A 21031-nucleotide genomic window follows, 5' to 3' on the forward strand; every position below is an offset into this window, starting at 1 on the left:
CTTAGATCCTGGGCTGAATTTAGTACTTTCTTTTGACTACAATCACCTACCAATGAATGTTAAAAACAGAAAATAAAAAGCATTTGTATAAATAAGTTTAGTCTGATTCTAAGCTATTGTCTCAGGACTGTAAAATACTGCAATAATTATTCTTTCGAACAGAAATGTGCCCCAAATACATAAAATCAACTATCATTCATTCTTTCATAGATTTTCTAGAAAATCAGTAAATTCCAATATTTTGTGTATCTCCATGACAAATATCCCCAAAACCCCCACATTTGAATATCCAAGTTATACCTCTCATATTGGTTTCCACACAAAGAAAATTTTCTTAAATATTTTGCCAACCGTACGTCTTAATTTTTTAGTTCAAAACCCTTGGTGTCTGTTCAATTAAAGCAGAGCCACTACAATACCCCAACCCACACGCCAAAGCTCCCCACTGCTCAGAGGCCTGGCTCTCTCTGATGTCCCGTGACCCCCAGTTTGTTTGACCTCCTTTACCAAGACAGGTTCACTTTTCTGACACACCTTTAATGTTTCCATTTCATTTTCTACTTTGTCATTTTTGTGTGTGGCAATGAAGTGGGGAGGCTACATTGTTAAATTTGAAGTAATTACTAATGTTATAAAATACTAGATTATCTGGGCTCCAACCAGTCTGTTATTCTGGTTTTATCTCAAAATTTTTAGAGGTTATTTTGTAAAATATCCTTAGGATTATACTGAAGAATACTGTGTTAATTCCTCTATACAAAGTATGATGAAATGATAAATGGCTGCTTTATATCATAACATTATTATACCTATTAGCATAATGAAACATTGTTATTAACCACATTTTGTATTGTCTCCTTTATTGAAAGAGGTCATGTGTCACACAACGAAAAATGAAGCATAACCCATTTCTCCAAGTAATGTCAACTTCAGGAAAGAGTTCACTTTGGAGAAAAAAACTTTTCTGTAAAAGGAAGTAACAAAAAAATGTTTAAACTGCCATGGAGATCATCAGAATACTTAGCTCTAAACTAAGCAACTTAACCTTTCCCTCTTCCTTCCCTCACCTACAAAGAAAAACATTGCTTTCTTTATTTCTTAATGGCTTTCCATAGGCTTCTGCACACTGAATAACTGAATATATCTGAATAACTGACTAACTTCAGAACAAAATTATTCTCATATACATCAGTCATTGTTTCTTGTGCCGAATTACATTTTCTTTTAAACCCACATTTCAAACTTCTCTAATTGTTATTCTAACTGCACCCACACTCCTCCCAATAAAGCATCATCCCCAAATTTTACGCCAAGTATACTTATTTTGTTTTTGCTTGTTACCCGACAGAGAGACTTCTTTATGATTTATGTTCCAGGTTTTAGTGCTGCCCACTATTTCACAATTTATTTTATTAAAATTAAGTTGCATTTTTTTCTAAGTTAAAAATCAATACATTGGATTTGCACTAAAATCACTATATAAACAAAAACTGAACTATAGCTCATATCTTTAGCTGACCTATATCATGTATGTATCAGTATATATTATCTGTGTTATCCACACTTGAGTGCATATGATTTTTTTCTTAATAAGTGTCACCACTTTGATATATTTCCTTCTTAAAATATTAAACAAGTAAATACTTAACCAGGTAGAAATACATTCTAAGTTAATGATAGAAAAGTGTAAGAAAATGGGTCTTTTCTTTTTCCCAACCTTTTTAAGCCTTCCAATAAACTGCCATCTCTAAATCCAAGAGATTGTACTCAGTTTAAAAAATTTGTTAATCCAATAATCACCAATATCTCTTACCACATTATCACACCTGTCTTGAGGTGAATATCAAATTGTTATATTTCCAGTGATGACAAAAAATATATAAAAAGAAAAAAATTAGTGGATGTATTAACCCAAGTGCTATTAATTCTCAGAGCCAGATACTTTTATTCTTCCTTCTTTGAGTCAATCTCCCAGTGAACTTAATTCTAATTAATTAAATGTTTTATCCTTCTTTATCTCCAGCTCTAATTCTTTAACTTCTGCAGTCTTCAAATGTGCACCCAACTTAGCCATTTTTCACCAAAACTTGAAGATACTTTCAGATTATATTTCTTAAACAGACTTTACTAGAACATTCTAGATCTATCTCCTAAGTAGGTTGTTTCTTCAGCAGTAGTTATCTATTGCCACCCTAGTCATATAAGGCAGATGTGGAATAGGTTTCGTGGGGAATTTTTTATTTTGTTTTTATCCAGGTTTTGTGGGGGATTTTTAATTTTGTTTTTTATTCAGCACTGATCATAATACTATAGTATGTGATTTTTAAACAATAATTTGAAAATGTAGTTCCCTCTGCCTAGAATACCTAGGAAGATTGTTGTCCTGATTTACCATGGATGGTCTTTGTTTAAGCCCTGTTGTCCTCCTTAAATTATTGATAGTGTCCCTTGGATTAAAAAAAAAAATTCTTGGACAATGAATTACATAACCATTCTTTTCTTCTTCCTCTCCCTAGAATATTCCTCACAAAACCAGATAAAACTATACTTTCGTGTTAAGCCCTCCTTAACAATCCAGGTAGAAGTGGTCATTCTCTCCTCTCATGTTTTATCACTTCTAATCATATTATCATGATAAAACATGCCAAATTTTATAGTAGCAATTTTTTATTCATTTTATGTCCTGAACATAGCCCAACACAGGGCAAGGGCAAGTGCTACACACACACACACACACAGTTTCTCCATTTATAAAATGGAGATAATCATATTTCCCTAACTGCTCTGTTGTATTAGGTGAGATAATCTATAAAAGTTTCATTACTTCATTTAATTCATTAAGCACTGACTGTGTGCCCATTAAGCTCTAGGCACCTTGTTAAGAACAGGCTGATTCAAACAATACAAGGCTGATGCAGGGTAGATGGCAAAGGCAGAAGACAGATAAGCCCCTTCTCTCAAGAAATTCATAGTCCCAGGATCAGCATGTAACCTTCCAGTCTTGTAGAAATGCCAGCATCACTACTATTCTCTTCACTCTCCTATAAACTTCCTTTCTCTGATTTTTCTGGTTCCCTTTTCTTTTCTTCAACTCCATATTACTATTTAACTTTGGGCTGTATTTAAAATATTACTTGCTTTTCCACCTTCTCTCCCCTCCCTCTGGAGCACCACTCAGGCTGCTCCACACTTGCTCAGGGCTCTTGCTAAGCTAGCACCCCGCGGTCTCCCTCCAGCCACCATCAAGATCATCTCCCCAGGCCTCGTCAGCCATGAGATGTTCTCCGACATCTACGGGATCCGCGCGATCGCGGACGGGCTGTGCCTGAAGGTGGAGAAGAAGGCAGTCAGTCGGCCAGAGGGTAACACAGATGACTCGCTCTAGGTGGAAATGCCTCCGCTGAAGGCTGGGAAGGGGAAGGCACCGTAACACAGTATTCACTGGTGTTGATACTGTCATGAACCATCACTTGCAGTGAACCAGCTTCACAAAAGCAGCCTACCAGAAATACATCAGAGATGATATGAAACCAAGGGCAAACTTGAAGAACAGAAAGAGTAAGACCGTTTATGGCAGGGACTGCAGAACAAATTCAGTACATCCTCGCTGATTTCAAAAACTACCAGTTCTTTACTGGTGAACACATGAATCCAGGTGGTATGGTTGCTCTGCTGGACTAGGATGAGGATGGTGTGACCCCCATATATGATTTTCTTTAAGGATGGTTTAGAAATGGAAAAATGTTAACGGATTTGACTATTTGGATCTGTCACCTGCCGACGTATCTCGTTGCTGCTTTTCATCAGGACTTAGACAAATGGGACTCATGTCATCTTGAGCTCTTCATTTATTTTGACCTTAATTTATTTGGGGCAGAGGCATTGTTTAAAGAAAAAACATGTTATGTAGGATACCTAAAAATAAAATGCATTTAAACTCAAAGATGAGTAACATATTAGCTTACATAAGAAAAAAAAACAAAAATTGAGTTACAAAATCAATAGGGAACAGACCACTGTATATCTAAATATTAAAAATGCAATAAGTATACTAAATTAATCGGCATTCATTGAGAATTACAGGCATTCTCTGAAATTATTTTGTGATTAAATATTTTTCCCTGTATTTCCGCAAACCAAGTATTTCTGCAAATAAGTATTAGGTTCATCATATTTCATGCTCTCAAGTACGAAGACAAAGATAACCTTTTATTGGCCTAGGTTTTTCCCCCATTCCTATTCCCATTTTATTCTTTTCTCCAGCTTTACTGAGATATATTGACATATAGTATTAGGTAAGTTTAAGGTATACAACATGTTGATTTGATACTTAGATGTTACAAAATTACTACCACCATAGCATTAGCTAACACTACAACCACATCACAGAATTTCCATTTCCTTTTTGTCCTACACTCATTTTAAATATCAACATTAGTCTTTCAATGTTAGCTTTCCGTGTCTCTTTCCCATGGATCTGCCTGTATGGGATTTAGGACTAGGTGAACTGCTATCTGGCCTCTGGTCCATGAAGAATAAAAAGGATCCCCCAGAGGTTGTAGGTAGAAACAACCAGAATAATTCAACCAAAAGCAGGAAATATAAAAATAAAAAGTATATTTATAGTAAAAACAACTTCGTCAAGTTGCTTAAATTCAAGTATCACCCAACAAAGAAAATAGTGCTCTTAAGTCAGATGGTCACATTGTCAATTATTATGTCACTGAACATTTCCATTTTTAGCATTAAAATTTTATTTAGGGTCTTATTTTATGAGCAAAATTTTATAAAAAATCATTTAAAGTGATTTTCTATTAATACTTTGCTAAACTAAATTTTAAATATTTGTATCTTTTTAAAGTTTGATTTTTACATGTCTAGGAAAATACTTTCCCCAGGCATACTCATCTCCAACTTTAGAGCTCATGTGTTCTGAGCAAGATTATCTGGAACTTGTTTTTATAAGATCAAGCACCAAAATGGCATTGTTCTTACTCACCATATCCACCTTTTTTCCCACGTAGGCTGCTATATTGACTAGTACATCCACAAGATCACAAAATAACAAAACCCCTACTGAGATAAATGTTAAGGCCATCTCCATGCAGGAACAGCTCATCACTATATATCAAGAACATCATCAGTTCCTACAAAGAAAGTCTCAGTAGCCATTCAACGTACACGGAGACTACTGATTTAGGCTGCAACAGTTTAATGGCTGCCAATGCCATCCTTCAAAAGCACTCTTACTAAAGTTAAATTATTTCTCTTAGTACAAACAGACTGTAAGTCCAGGGAGAGGAAATCCCGGAGCAAAATACCTCTAAAACCTGAAATCAGTCAAAGGGAGAAATTAAGCTTAAAATCCATTTATTGCTTACAAACTGCAGTCTGGGACCCTCCCCCTCACCTCTCAGGTACAGACAAGTCCTCCTTTGCCCAGGTAATTACTCACTGATATGGAGATGAACTTCTCTCCACCCCTAAGGAATGATGCAAATGCATTAAAAGCCACACTTCTTTCCACCTCTGAATGCCTATTGATATGCAGATGTACTAAAGCCAGGCAAGATATATTGTGGAAATGTTACAATTTTACCCACAGACATTCCTTAACATTTCACGCAAAAATATTCACCAAAACTCAAATTCTAAATAATAGTATATTCATGGCTTATTCCTTTAAAAACTAAATATCCACACAGGGAAATCTTTGAGGAAAATCTCATTCAGAAGTTCTCACTGCATAGAGTGAATTTAAAAACTAGGTAAAAATGCAATTTTCAGTACTCAAAGAAAAAGTAGGAGGAGAAAAATTAGAAATTTAAATTGGCACCAATTTCTTACATAAAATGTCTCATAATAGATTTTTTTTCCTGACTGCAGAAAATTTCAGTGCAAGTTCTCAGACATGCCAATTAAAACAAACTAAAATCTCATTATAAGTGAAATGATACAAAGCTCATTACACAAGATATTTCTTTATGATGAAATTAGGTGTTTGGAAAAACAAAATGATTCCTAAAATATTGCCAGGCTGCCACAGGAAAAGAGGATGGGGGCAGGGGGAGACAAAGTCAAAAAAAGAGAGAAGATGGTAAGGGAGAGAGGAGAATCTGGTTATATTACTCTCTATAGAATTAAGGACAGTAAGTGCTTTCCTAGTAATTGCTAATTTTTTAAAAGGCAGATGGCAAACACTAGTCTACATGCCAACTACACAGTGAGTGAAAAACATCCTAAATTTCAAACTATTTGCTCACAATTTAATACAATTATTAAATGTATCTCTCAAACATTTTTGCCACTAATGGCAGAGGGGAATAAACTCCTGCCTCTGGTGTTCTGATTGCCTTGAACTTCTCAGTCCACCACTTGCCCAGCATTTCTTTATCACACATAAATTTTCCTTCTAGCCCACTGCATAGTCATGCTTAATACAAAAGGTATTAAAAGCTTTTTACAATTGATTCAAGCCCCTCTCTCCCAACCAACTGCCCAATCTCTCATAAAATCTGCTCTCAACCCAAATGTCTAGTACAAGAGGCTGGGGAGTAAGGAGAAATCAAAAAAAGGGGACTGAGTAGTCCCAGTCAATCCAAAATCTAGAGAAAAGGTGAGGTACCTGGAGGCCAGGGAAGGAGGAGCTGGAACCTGGGACCACAGTGACTGTGAGAACATAATCCTCAAGTTTTCAGATACTTTCTTACCACTGGCCTCTGACCCACAGGACATGAGATGGGAGCTAAAGCCAATCTGATTTCTTCAAAGATGAAGAAAGCCAGTTAACATCAGATTCCATTTATATTGTAGTTATAAAAGTGTTCTTTAACATTGCCTGTCATCTGCTGTAGCAAAAATAATGCAGAAATTTGTATAATAATAATTAGTAGAGCTAAGATTTATACAGATCTTTACTATATATGCTAGGCAGTATTCTAAGCACAAGTGTGTATACACACACATACATATATACACACTCTCTCATTCAATCCTCACAAAAATTCTTGAGGTAGTTATCCCCATTTTACAGATGAGGAAACATGCAGAGACAGGTGAAATTCTTCCCAAGGTCATACAGCCAGTAAGTAAAGGAGCAGGGATTCAAAAGGAGGCAGCCTGGCTTCATAGTTATTACTCTATCCACCACATTATGCTTTTAGATATGCTAATGAGACAGGAAAGAAAATTTTAGGTGATTGGGTACTTCTGTACTGATTTCTGTACATTTCTAAAAGATTTATAATAAATAAAAGAGTAACATTACTTCAACTTTATTAAATAATCATCCCACCCTGACCATGCATCTATGCATCTTCTTGCTCAAAAATTAATTACATAAGGATTTTGCATATTTTTGCGTAACTGTTATATTTTATACATAGTAAACACAAATCAAACAGAAATATAAAATGCTTTATTGTTACTGTGCATATGAAGCTCATAGGAATTTACCCATGAAGTGATTCAGCAGGACACCAGGGAAGTGTTATTGTACAGAGGGGTGTTTCATAAGGTGACACCTGCAGTGCCAGGCATCTGCCCCAGGGGAGATACATTACCACCTGGACTCCATGGGGGAAGTGACCCTCCCTATCCGAGGGAGCGCCACACACTACCCCCCAGGGCCACAGCATGTACAAGACTGTGATTCCACCAGAACAACAGCCTCACAATGAGCAATTCAGGAAGCCAGAGAGCTGTAGAACCACAAAGACATTTCTGTAAAGTATTAGTAAGCAACCTGCATTTGGCAGAACACACCAGACATAAATCAAGTCATAAAAAGAAATCAATTGCTAAAACTCTCCACTTAGAGACTTAGATTTTACTTGAGTGTGTCCTTAAGAACTGGCCTTTGGAAAAAGATAAGCATTCACAGTGCCCCCAAGTCCATCCCCAACTATCCATCTTCCAATGTTATTAAGATCACCATTTTCCCCACTCATCAAATTAATTGCACAGCAGCATCCAATATTACCAATTGGTGTCTAAAGTACTTTACCTTTATGTAGTGTATTGCTTTTATTGTTCAATGTTAGTTAACGGGAAAAAAAACGCTTACATAAAACTTTAAGCCATTTACTCATAAATGTGCTGTAACCTGTTACTATAAAGTCCTTTAGTTCCTCAAACACAAAATCTCCTACCATGAAAAACCTAATCATAATGAAGCCTAATACACTGAGATGGTGGTGGGAGGGAATTCCACTTCTATGTGGTGCTTGTAATTGTACCTTTAAAAAGACTGGCAGTTATTAGTCAGTGATACAATCTCCAAGAAATTATGTCTATAGGATCATCATTCTATTTATAACACCTTTCCAGATCTATAACTCACTCACATTATCCTATATTAGACAGGGAATCTGATGCATTTGTAACTTAGTCTATAGTTTAGGCCACATGTGAGACTAACGAGTTTGTCTCCAAACATTGATCAGATCCTCAAAGCCTCTCTCAGAAAGAGAGAGGAAAAGGAATTCATTCTGTACAAGACAGTGCTCAGCACTCAACAGATGTAAGGGGGAGAAGAACAGGTGGACCCAAGGAATCTAAACTCTATTGCCAGGTTTCAAGCAGTACACAGAGGGCCATAACCCAAGGCCCACGGAGACACAGTGACAGCCATCCATACATGCCTAAGACCCAAAGTAACTCGACTGTACTAAGCACTCGAGTGGGTGCAGGTCAGGGCTGTCTTTGCAGCCCTGTTGCCTAGAGAGACACAGCGATAAACATAGTTGAATGAACAACTAAATTAACAAATGCTTTTGATTACTTCACCAACTACATAGGAAAAGAGGACTGTGTCTTAATAATCAGCTTTCCTCTGCAGGGAAATCACAGAAACTGGAAAAACAGAGAAAGAAAAAAATGTGGAGTAAGGACAAGGAGAAGCAGATACGAAAAGCAACTCGGGTTGAAGCAGAGGGAGCAGCGGCAACGTGGATGGCCAGCGGAATACGGAGAGCTGAGAAGGCCCGTCCAAGAGCAAAGGGAGGAAGTGAGGCAGGAAAGGGCTACGCACACAGCACCGAGGATCCCGCTGTCCCAGTAAGTTCAGAGGCTCTTATCCTCCTGGACAGCAAGGCACAACATCTGGCCTCCTACACTACGTCATGTGCACACATCCTGCACACGGCACTGTAACTTACTAAGCGCAAACCGGAGGTTCCTCACCACTGCTTATCTGAGCCCTCGCAGGGGGACTTCCTGCATGACTGTCTGGCATTCTGAGATTATGCTGTTCCCACACCAGTGGTGTTAGAATTGTTCCTCTCTTTCGTGAAGTCAAGGTGATGATTGACATTAAGATATTTTATGTGATTTTATTACTGCCTTTACTTGCCAAAATTGTCCCCCACTCTTCTCCACATGGGTCAATAAAATCCAGTCCCAGAAGCACTTTTATATGCCATGTTTTAAATTTTTTTTTTCATTATAAAAAAGAAAAGTTAAAAATGTGAGTAAACAAACTCTTAACTAACATGGAAACTATTAGGTAAAATGTTACATTCTCCAGTTTTTTTTAGATAAAAGAAAATGTATTATTCTGGTGAGTAAACACTGTCATAATGTGAAAGAATTGATAAAATCACTCTTTTCAAAAAAGCAGAAAAGGAGATAAAAACCCAGCACCTTTACTATGACCTCACTTTGTAAAATATAGGTGTGAGCATGTGAACACGCATATATATAATACATGCATATGAACGTATCACACATGTGTGGAAGTATATACAATAAATTCAATAATAGTTATAATATGCTGGGTAGTGAGATTTCATCTTATCCACTTTCTTCACAAGTAGAAATTACTTTTATAAGTAGAAGATTCTTCATCTGTAAGTACAAAAAATAAACCTGTTTTAACTTTGAGAAAAGGAAAAATCAGAAAAAAAAAATCTGTCATCAACTCCAAGAAGAAATAGTGAGTTTCCACCATATCTGGTGGCCTTCGGAGTGAAGCACAATTTTCTGCCCCACATGTGAAGTCTGGTAGACAAGATCTTTTTAACTGCAGTATTACTTAATACAACAGTTTACGTTAATAACATGATGATGACTTTTCCAAAATAATGCTTTCAACTTCTAGAATGCTTGCAGGGCAACAGGAAACAGCAGATTCCTGGCTTATTATAATATGTTTTATTACACTTTACAACTCACACTCTTCAAAGCATTCGGAATTTTATTGGTATTTAAAGGCATCTCCAGAAAATCTACAGAAAACACATCTCCAATAAAATATATAAATAAAATGTGCAGATAACAGCTTATGTATTATACATGAATCTGAATGTTATATTTGGAAGTGTCCTATAATGAGGAAACAAGCACAAAACACCTTTTAAACTATTCTATACAGTGGAGATAAATTTTAAAATGAAATCTTTTAAGTAATGGGAAGGGTCTTCATCCTAATAAATCAAAATTTCAGTCTGGGAAAGGGATCCACTCAGGCCAACTACCAAGCACCCTCTGAATACTTAGGCTGCAGAGAAAACCTTCCAGGAATTTACTGTTCATCCAGGAAGCCACAAACAAGTAAGAGTTTAGTAAGATAGTTCAAGTGATACGATAGAGATGATGGAAGTATATACCTGGTTCTCTAAGGGCACAAAGAAAAGAATGGTATTCTACCTTGAATGTTGGTGTCAGAAAAGTTACCTAGAGGACTTTTCCATGTGAGTATTATTTCCTGCAACTGAATTTTACAGACATCTATTTTTTTAAGCTCTCAGAAGCATGGAGTAGGGTGTCAAGGCACTGTCACACAGAACACAGTAACACAAAGAGCCTAGAGGTGAGCTGACAGAGGCAAACAGCCATCCAGTCATATCACTCACTCCATATCATTTTTGAGCACTTAAGTTCTGTGCAAAGTAATGAATAAGACATGGTTCACCATACAGCCCACTGAAGAAAAGATGCAGGAATGAAAAATGACAGTACAATTTGATAAGCGCTATAATAGGGGTGTGTGCATGGCTATAGGAATACAGCAGATGACAGTTTAATTACTCATGAGCATTCAGGGAACATTTAAGAAATAAGGAGCCATGTATGAGCTCTGAAAACAGGAGAGAGGGTTGGCTTGGTGATCTTTCTGAGGCAGTTGGGTGTATCAGGGCTGAACGAGGTCCTTTGTGGTGTTACATCATCTAATCCTTAGGATCAGTCTATGAAATAGGTATTGTTCCCATTTTCTAGGTGAGGTACATGTTGTTCGATAGGTGATGGGAAGGGTCTCACATGGGAACTTCACATGTGGCACTTGTCCAAGGCCAAACTAAAAATAACAGGTGAAGCTGGGATTTGGGAACAGATCAGGTCTCACTTGGCTCCTTTGGCTACTGCAGGACAGGTGAGAGGAAAACCAGAAGGCTCACTTTGATTCGGATCTTGACTGACGGCAACCTGATCTCTTCAACAGTTCTGTCAATGGTTCTTTCTCCATAAAATTTCTATTTCTTGTATGTGTTCATATATTTTCAGCATACTTGTTATATGTCAGCAGGCATCTTTAACTCATTAAAATTACCTCTATTTCTCTACTTTTCAAGAAACTCAGACCTGTACTAGATACACTGTGAAGTAAAACTCAACATACTTGTTATTTTCAATAATTTGAAATAAACAGTATATATGGATAGATATCTGTGTGTTACATAACATACACACTCTAGTACTTGGGCAACCCATTGACAATTAACAGGGTATGTGAAATGAAAACACGGTACAGTGTAGCCACAAAGTCTTCACACACACTAGGTAGGAGTTAGCTGTATGCTCCCACCGCTGCATGCAAATTTGATATTTTCCCTATATTCTTCTGGGAAATGTCTGTGCTAATGGTTAAAAGCCATCAATGCAGGATCCAAAAGTTGTTTTTAGGTCTTCACTATTAATAGATAGAGCTGAGAAATTTTCTCTTCCACAGGCACAGTGAAATGTCACACCTTATTAAGTCTAGATGTTGAGGGGACCATATTATATCAGACCCACATCCAATCTCTTGTCAAGCTAAATCTCTAAACTGTGACAGTATGATGAGAGTTGATGAGTGCAGTCATGTTACGATCACTGCCTCTAAACCACAACTGAAGCATGCTAAAATAAGCAGTGTGACTGACACTGTATTTTTCTAAAAGGATCTTCTGAAATAGCTATCTTCACTAAGACATGAGGAAGGTATCACTCAGCTAACACAAGTCACACCACCACAATAGTGGCTTTGTGGACTCTGAACTTACCAGATTTGTATCTTACACACAACTATTTATGTTGTTGTGCAATTAAGCTCCCAGGAAAGTAGTCCACAAGTTCTTTACTTACTCAGTCTTAAGTTAATAAATATTTCTTCACCTTGTGTGTTTTATGTAAAGACAGTTTTTATAAAGCCAACTGTTTTGTAGCAGAGACTTGGTAATAACTATCCCTCATTCACACATAAAATCAAATAATTGTCAATAAAGTATGTGATGCTATACTTAGTAAAGATTACTAGATTATAAATATAAGTCAGAACACCAGGGGAAAATATGGCTATAAAAACTGATAATATGACAAGGGAAAGGTAATTTCTATTGGCTGGGCATTCAGGCACTGTGTCTGACAGTTTGCCTGTGTTATTAACAAAGCACTAGGCAGCAAGCAATTTCTGGTCTCTCTCCCATGAGCTACTAGCTAGAAGATTATTGATCCCTGGTTCCCCAGTGATGCACCAGGTGCCCAGATATTACCTCAGCAAACTCACAGTGACAGGCAAGAGATGTTAAATTGAAAAAAAAAAAAATCACAGGAATACTCTACATCTGTCAGACACAGCATGACGCACTAGCTCAAATTAGTATGCAGTTTCACCATTAGATCACACTACATTCCTTTCTATGGCATATCTTTGTGAAACTGGAAATTCAGCCGCTGCTGTGGCTATAAAGCAAATACAGCACACCAATCAATGTGGAATGAGAAATGAGGGTGTCCTCCTGTATAATCTTATTCCAAGATTTTAGAAGCTTTGTAGTGTCCATCAGGCATACACGTCCCTTTAATAAGTAACTGTGGGTATTTAAAAAAGAAATAAAAATTATATTTGTTTTTCCTTTCAATATGTGTTTTCTTGTTTTCAAATAACTATTAAGTTGTCTAGAGCTAATTATGTAAAAACAAAAATGCTAGAGTTTTATTTTTATTGCTGTTTTGGCCTGGGAGTGAAAGGAGAGGATAATCAAACACGAAATGTGTGAAAAACTGAGAAATCTTCTGTTATACATGAATTCTCACCCTCCAAGCCAAAGGACAGGAAGCTGAACTGAGGGTCACTAAATGTTTTACCTTCTTTTGTGATCTAAGCTTCTAACATGATTAATAAAAATACCAACTACAATTAAGTGTATAATATCATTTTCCATTATCAGTGTAACAGATGGAAATGTAATTATTACCATATACTTCCTACTCTTACAGTGACTACTCATATTCCATTCCCTGTCCTCTGTCTCAATGTGTTGATTATATAATGTTCCTTTCACTTCCATGAACAATAAATTATATCTTATTCTTGGTAACCCTCTCCTGCCCTTTCCCTATTGCCACACACATAATTATTACATAATCTTACATAGGGTTTTTAAGCTAAATCTCCTCTAAAACTTTTTATCTGTTAGTAGACTGTTAAGATTCTCTACACATTTTAGAATAACCTGAGGTCCTGCATGCTCAAATGTTCAAGAAAATGTTTATAAAATTATGCCAACTATAACATCACCTGATGTGAAATTTTTCTTTCCACAGATCTAGGCGGCCAGTAGGATACCAGTGCAAATAAAATTTTTTAAAAAGACTTGGAGAGCTTGAGGTGGTTCCTCCTCCCCGTCAAAAAGGCCAGGTAACACACAAGAAGGAAAGATCAAAGCTGAGGTGTGCAAATGTGCTGTTGAGAAAAAAAGAGATAGCAGGATATTTGATTTAAAAAATATCTGAACCATTGGTCTGTAAGAAAAAGCACCTTAGATCTCTCAGAAGAACACCAGCATTTCCAAAAGGATGCTGACAACAAGAAATGTCTGCCGCTGTAACAAAGGTTTCAGCAAAGTGAACCAAATAATCGTTGAAATAATGAATGTAACACAAAGGCTGTGAAAGCAAATACCGTATTTGCCAGAGACATGTTACTCACTCCCAGACTCCCTAATTGTCCCCCACTATGACAGACAAGGGGGGAACAAAAAGGAGTAGGGTTAAGGATGAGGGCTTTGGAGGAAGAAAGACCCAAGTCTGACATTCAGCTGTATCATTTATAAGTTGTAGGATGCCAGGCAAATGATAAAATCTCTCTAACCTCAAATAGAAAAACTACCAATCTCACAGGGTGGCCCTAATGAGGGCCAGCATCTAAGATTCTTACTGCAGAATCTAGCACTGAGCATGCATCTTTCCCACCATCTCATAACTTCAACCAAAAACGGACAAAATTGATTCCTCCTTTATTTGTTCAAACTCTTTCTGCCAGAAATTTCTAACATTGCCCCAGCCAATCAAACTAAGCATGGCTAAAACTAAACTCATTGATTTCTGAAAATCAACATCTCCATTTACATTAAAAAAATTAATTTGCCTCATCCCCCACTGTTATGACTGTGAAATCATTCTGCACCCCCTCGTCTCTCAGTCGCACACAGCCCATCACCACACTGCACCTCCACCCTTTGCATCTGTCTCATGTCACTCCTTTGCTTTCCAGTCCTATGCCCTCATCACCCTGCAGCTGGATAGTCTGCACCTTCCATAGTTAGCCTCTGCTTTTGGCTCCTTCTTAGCTAACCTGCACATAATAAGGCTCCCCATGACCTTCTGTCATACACTACTCTCCTCTTTTTCTACATCAAAAATCAGTTCCAATAAAAGCCACTGAGTACACACCGCTCACATGGCTCCTTTGTGTGGAGCTCAACATACATTATTTACATCTGCTAGAAAATCGAGCTAAGGTATTGAGTTTGTTAAAGAATACCATATTCCTGCTATATGCTGAGAAGTGTGACTATACAAACGTATGATGTGATTGAATGATGCCCAGCAGATATGGTGCCCATCATGAACAATCATATGTAACAGTGGTGTCTTCATTTCATGGTTCTTTTTTCCAGTACCAATCCCCCTGCCATCCACACTATCCAACTGAAACAAAATCACCAATGATCTCCCAATGCCATATCTGATGGCTGATTTTTTTATTTCTTTTCTCATTTTACTGCTACATGATTCTGTACTATGCTATCTTTTACTATGATCTTCAAGACAACACTCTCTCCTGGATTTCTTCCCGACTCTGACTACTGTGTAAGTTTCACTTACTGCCTCCTGCCCTTTCTGTTCTGTATATGTCACTCCTCAGGGTTCCATCCTTGGCCTTCCTTTTTATCAGACATACAGACTCAGTCATGACTTCAATGACTCTCAAATAAGCCCATATGTCTCATATGTACTCCCAACGGATACTGCCTATCATCATTTCCCTCTAATATATCCAAACTGAAATCCATAGTCAAAAACAAAGACAATATCCCCCACCATGAAAAACAAGCTCTCCTAAGCTTAGCTAATGGAGTTGTTATTTCTGAACTCTCCTAAGCTAGAATATAAGTCACTTTGAACTTCATTCTCACACTCATTCAAGAAATACCTGAATGCTTACTGGGTACCAAGGTGATATTCCAGGCACTTGGAATATGTCAGTGAACAAAAACTGTACAGAAGAGAAGTTTCTCTGACATCATAAAACTAATTTTAGTAGGGGCATAGAGAAAAGAAGCAGGCAATAATGAATGTGCTAAATGTAATTATTCATTATGTTCAATACTTACAGAGAAGTATTATAGCATGGTAATATGCAGGTAAAGAAAGCTGTTCCTTTAAATAGGGTGAACAGGGCAACCCTAATCATGAAAGCAATATTTGAGCAAAGGCTTGTAGATGAGGGAGTTGACCACCTGGTTATCTAGGGAACAAGCATTCCAGCCAGAAGGAATAGCCCGAGCAAAGGAATCTGCCTCGCACACTCTGGGACCACCCAGAGCAGCTAGAGTAGACAGAGCATCTACCTGAATATTGTCATAAAACACATACAAATCTGTGATGTGTCCGATGGGAATGAGACCCGTGATATGTAAAGTGCCCTTTTGCACTGTACAACCTGATGTGTCAGCCTTACATAAATGCCCCTTCTCTTAGGTCAACCCTCATTTCATATGCCACTTTCTCACTGAAGCATTCCTATCCCAAATCATGGCCATCATCAAATTCTCTAAACTCCAATTTGCACACAGTTCACTACTGGAATACGCTACCATATATTTACAAGTCTTTTTTCCTTCTACACATAGTGTTGGGTATATCTGACAAGACTGAAAATCATCTAGAACACCAATGCTTCCCCAATACCTGCCGAAGCACCAAAGCCCACAGTAACTGTTCATTGAGGACGCTGCTAAAGGCCTCCAACATTTAAACATGAACTCCAGAATACTTCTTATAAATGAAACTTCACATTGACATCCAGATTGCAATCCACTGAGCCAATATACTCACCACAGCTATACAGAAAATACTTTAAAAAGTGTATTTATAAAGCACATTGATTTTTTCAGTTGACTCAATTTTATGGATTTTATGATATAACAATCATTCATATTTCATTTCAGATAATAATGTTTTCCTGCTGGTTTTAATACTGCTTTCTAAGTACAAAATCTTTATCTTCCTAATAAAATTAAGCCAGAAAAAAAGGAAAAGAAAAATAAAGTATTCCCTTCTGGTAAGGAAATGTTAAGGAAATTATTACATGTAATAATCAAAAAATAAATACATTCAAAACCAGACATGACCCATGTAAGCACTAGATAGAAGTAGAGATGCTTTAAACACAAGTGTCTACTGAAATCAAGAATGCCACCAGAATGATTCGGTTATCAGAGGACTGTTCCTCTAGCATAAAAGGAAATGTCCTAGGTCGGAGGTTGCTCCTCATTTTCTGATTACCTGCAGTCTTAGCATTAATGATGAAGTGCTTACTCCCAGTGGGTACACTGATGATCCCCCTGAAAAGCTGGGCAGGAGACTTCCAGCAACCCCTGCCCATCATAGCTACTTCCAGAAAGTCAGAGGGCTAGTAACTGTGGCCAGAAGCCACAACCAAGCCAAGATCATTCTTAATCACAGGATGGCTTCCCGAGGCTCCTTTCTTGGTGCTGGAAATGCCCAGTAGCATATGTCAGATGTCAAAGTGAATTGTACAATGGGGAAGTCTTGTCTAAAATGGCTGAGGGCATGTCTAAATACTAAGCACCTGGCTTAGGACTCTTAATGAATGCCATTTGTTTGTTTTTAATGATCCCAAAATAGAAGGAAGGAAGACAGAAAGGCAGACAGACAGAAAGATCCAAAGATGTGATACGGTGTCCACAGTCTATGGGACCTGCTTAAAAGCATTACCCATTACATTCCTGGAGAAACGATCAGTGCGTATTATAGTAGGGATTATTGTAATCAGAATTTAAAACTATTTAAATGACATCCTACATATCACTTTAACAAAACACACAAGACAACACATATTCAGAGCTTCTTTTTGTGCAAAATCTGCTATCTATTAAAGCCCACATGATAAACCAGAGACCCCATTCCCTCTAAATAAACCTAAAACAAACACTCCACACACTAAAGAATACTATCAACATTGTCCTATACCTCAGGTAGTCTACCAAGCTATCCAAAATTAAACTGATGCTTATTTTATGGTTAATGATATTTAAATAAAATATTATCTGAAATATCTGAGTTCACTCCTAACTTATCAACTGCAATTTTCTAATTTAAAGACTAAATAAATTTTGCTTCAGTTAAAAAATTATTTATCTTACCCTATTGATGTGATAAAGAAGTGTCATTAATTTTTGTATGGGTATTAAGTTTTCATATTCTTAAAGAATATCATTTCTTGCCCTAACTAAAATATCTTCCCCTCCAAAGTTTATACAATACTATTTGTCCTTTCTTAGCACTCAAATTAGCAAATGTCGGGCCATGTTGGTATCAGCACCCTCTCATCACTCACACCCCCCTCCCCCCTTCAGGACTACATCATTCAACCAAAGGTGCTGAAGTAAAGCCATCAGTGTAGTTCTCAAGGAACCAAGAACATTCACTGTTAGAAAACACTGGTCAATTCTCTCTACGTAATTAAGATTTGTAAAACATTTTTGTGAATTCAAACTTCAAATGTAACTCATAAAAGGGAAAGCTACCATAATCACCCAACCAAACAGAGAATCCCACACTGGATCTGCTATCCTGAGTCTCTTTTCATCCCAATTTCTCCAGGGCAGAAAGAGAACAAAACTGAATCTACTTCATTAGTCGAGCACAATGCAATGTACAGAATACCCTCCATTAAATGCAGTGAGCACCAAGTTAAGTCAGAAATCCCATCTGTAACTCCTTACCAGGCGTTTGTTCATGGCCTTTCATGTGCTTTATGCTGGATTACTTATTTACAGCAACTTCATGAGGAAGATAGTATTTTCCTCATTTCACAGATAAGGGAATTAAACTAAGGGAACTAAGCAACTGGCCCAGGACCATGTAGCTTAAAAATGATGCTGAGATTTGAAATCTGATTTCATCTGTAGTTTCATTTTTGTTGTTGTTTTGAATATATTACTAAGACTATGAAATTACAGAACATAATCTTTAACTTCACGGTGTTCGATTTAATTATGCTCTTAACCACCATACCATATTCCCTATCTCAGCCCTTGAAGAACTCAGCCATGCTGTTAGGAACCGTGAGCACAATGTCCAGGGCCAATGAGCTGTTTATAAGCCTCTGGAAAATATCTGAGGCTTGGGAAAAAAGAGTATAGTGTCACAAAATTATTAAAGGAAAATTCCCAAGTTATTTACCTTGCATGTCATAAATGTCATGGGATGTAACAACAATTGCTCAATTCAGCATTCACGAAAATTTAATTATATTTGAAACAATTTCTAAGTTAAGCTTCTCACTCTAAAAGAATCCCCAAATACACATAATAATTGCAGAGAATTGTAGCCAATTGCAAATTAAGTGTGTTATTTACAGCCAAATAATTTCAAAGGCAAAATTATGTTTAAATCCTTTAAACCTGTATAACAAGAATATCCAATGTGAAGGATGGATAGATGTCCATGTGTATTATTTGACTTGGGATTAAGCTCTAAAGCAGAAAGCCCTTATTTTTAAAACCACTCTGGATTCTGTTATCTCCACAGTAACTTTCTGGCAGTTTTTGACATCATCCCCTTTCCCCTTTCTAGCTCCTTCATAGCTTCTGGACACCTGGAAATTACATTTCCCAGATTCCTGGTCAGTAGGGTTTTGGTTGAGGCTATTGATGAGAGGCATTCATATGAAAGTTAGAAGCCTGGAAAGAAGCAGCCACGTTCTCCTCCAACAGGGGCAGCTAAAAGTGGGGGCAGAGGTTAGACTGACATCTGTGTGGCTTCTGGGTAAAAGCTCTTGGCACTCCTCTACTTTGGGGCCACCAGTACCTGAACTCACAGGTGTTGGCTTCCTGGGATTCAGCAATTCTTGATCCCCTCAAAGCAGCACAGTTATTGTCAATATTCACAACCCATAGAATTCCTCTTATGCATACATTCCTCTTTAAATACACACTAAACCTCTTGCTGCTAAAATACCTAGGGTGTTTTCTTTTTCCTGTTTTATCCGAAAAAAGAACAATGGTAATTTCTAATAGTTAAGATTGTAAATGATCATTTTCTTCCTTGCATTTTCTGACTTTTTTAAATAAACATGTGCTGCATTCATAATGAACTTCAACTGAGAGGAGGTTTTGGTTTTTTAACATAAGGTATTTTTAGTTCATCACTTTATTCCCTCTTCAGGCCTTTGGTGAACATTAAATTACATATACTTTTCTTACATAATGTTAACAACTTTAGTTACCTGTTTTCCATGCTAAAAGGGAAAGGATATAAGAGAAATATGAGATGCAATAGCTGATAGATTAGAGGTCAGGAAAAAGTTTTTTAGAAATGTGTACAATCCCCTCACTAGAAAAATACTCTGGAAGTATTTAGCATAGGGAGGAACTTCCCTACATACATCAGCAAAATAACAAATACTTTGTTATACCCAAGTACAACAACTGATATTTGTATAAATTATTCTAGTCATTTTTAAAGGTTATGTACTGCACACCTTATTAAAGAAATAAGCAAAAGGCTTTGACAATTTGACATCCTTCCAATAGCTAAAAGAAAAATATTCATTTGCTATCTAATCAATGTTTTCAGGTTAATTCATATGTTGCAATTATTTTTACTACCTTTTCACTGAGCAAACACCTTAGAATTTTTGCGTTCAGACGTGACATTATCCTGTTCACTTGATTTCCAAGACTCTTGGCAAAAAGAACCTGTCCAAGGACATTTAACACATAAAAAACTGTCCTCCAGATGGTTAAAAACAAAAATTGAGTAGCTGAGTAATGTTTCACAAGCTCTTTTAGCTACTCCAAAGGCAGCTGTAATATAAATAAAACATTACTGTAAGAGTATTTACATCAACACACTTTATAATAGCATTGGTTCCTAACTCCACTAAAAGGTTTTAAATGCAATAAAACTTCACTGTTGGTGAGAAGAGACTGGGGAAAAAATCAGTCACAACTTTTTTATAACTTGGTATTTCCACTATCAAAGACAAATTACATAATCTATCGGACCCATTTTAACCCAATTGGTACAAATTGGTGGCAAACTCCATGTTACATATAGTAAAATAGAGAAAACTCATTAAAATTTTTATTTAGTACATGGAGAATATCCTGAAAAGTCATGGTGTAAATCTTACTTTTCTTGCTACTTTAAACAGATTACCAAGACTGTAGAACAGAACACAGTTTTAACCTCACAGAACTCCCTAGTCGTTTGTAAACTTTCCTTTAAAAGTCATAAT

The 21031-nt window shown here is 36.9% G+C and overlaps 1 protein-coding gene and 1 pseudogene across 3 annotated transcripts in view; one reads left to right on the forward strand and one right to left on the reverse strand.

Annotated features, from left to right (window-relative positions):
* VAV3 (vav guanine nucleotide exchange factor 3) overlaps positions 1-21031 on the reverse strand; it is a 380328-nt gene that overhangs the window by 302459 nt on the left and 56838 nt on the right. The gene's annotated exons all lie outside the window — the stretch shown is intronic.
* Positions 1831-8019, forward strand: LOC140848719 (translationally-controlled tumor protein-like; annotated as a pseudogene).

This window comes from Manis javanica, chromosome 4, assembly GCF_040802235.1.
Source record: "Manis javanica isolate MJ-LG chromosome 4, MJ_LKY, whole genome shotgun sequence".
In the NCBI taxonomy this organism is placed as follows: Eukaryota; Metazoa; Chordata; class Mammalia; order Pholidota; family Manidae; genus Manis; species Manis javanica.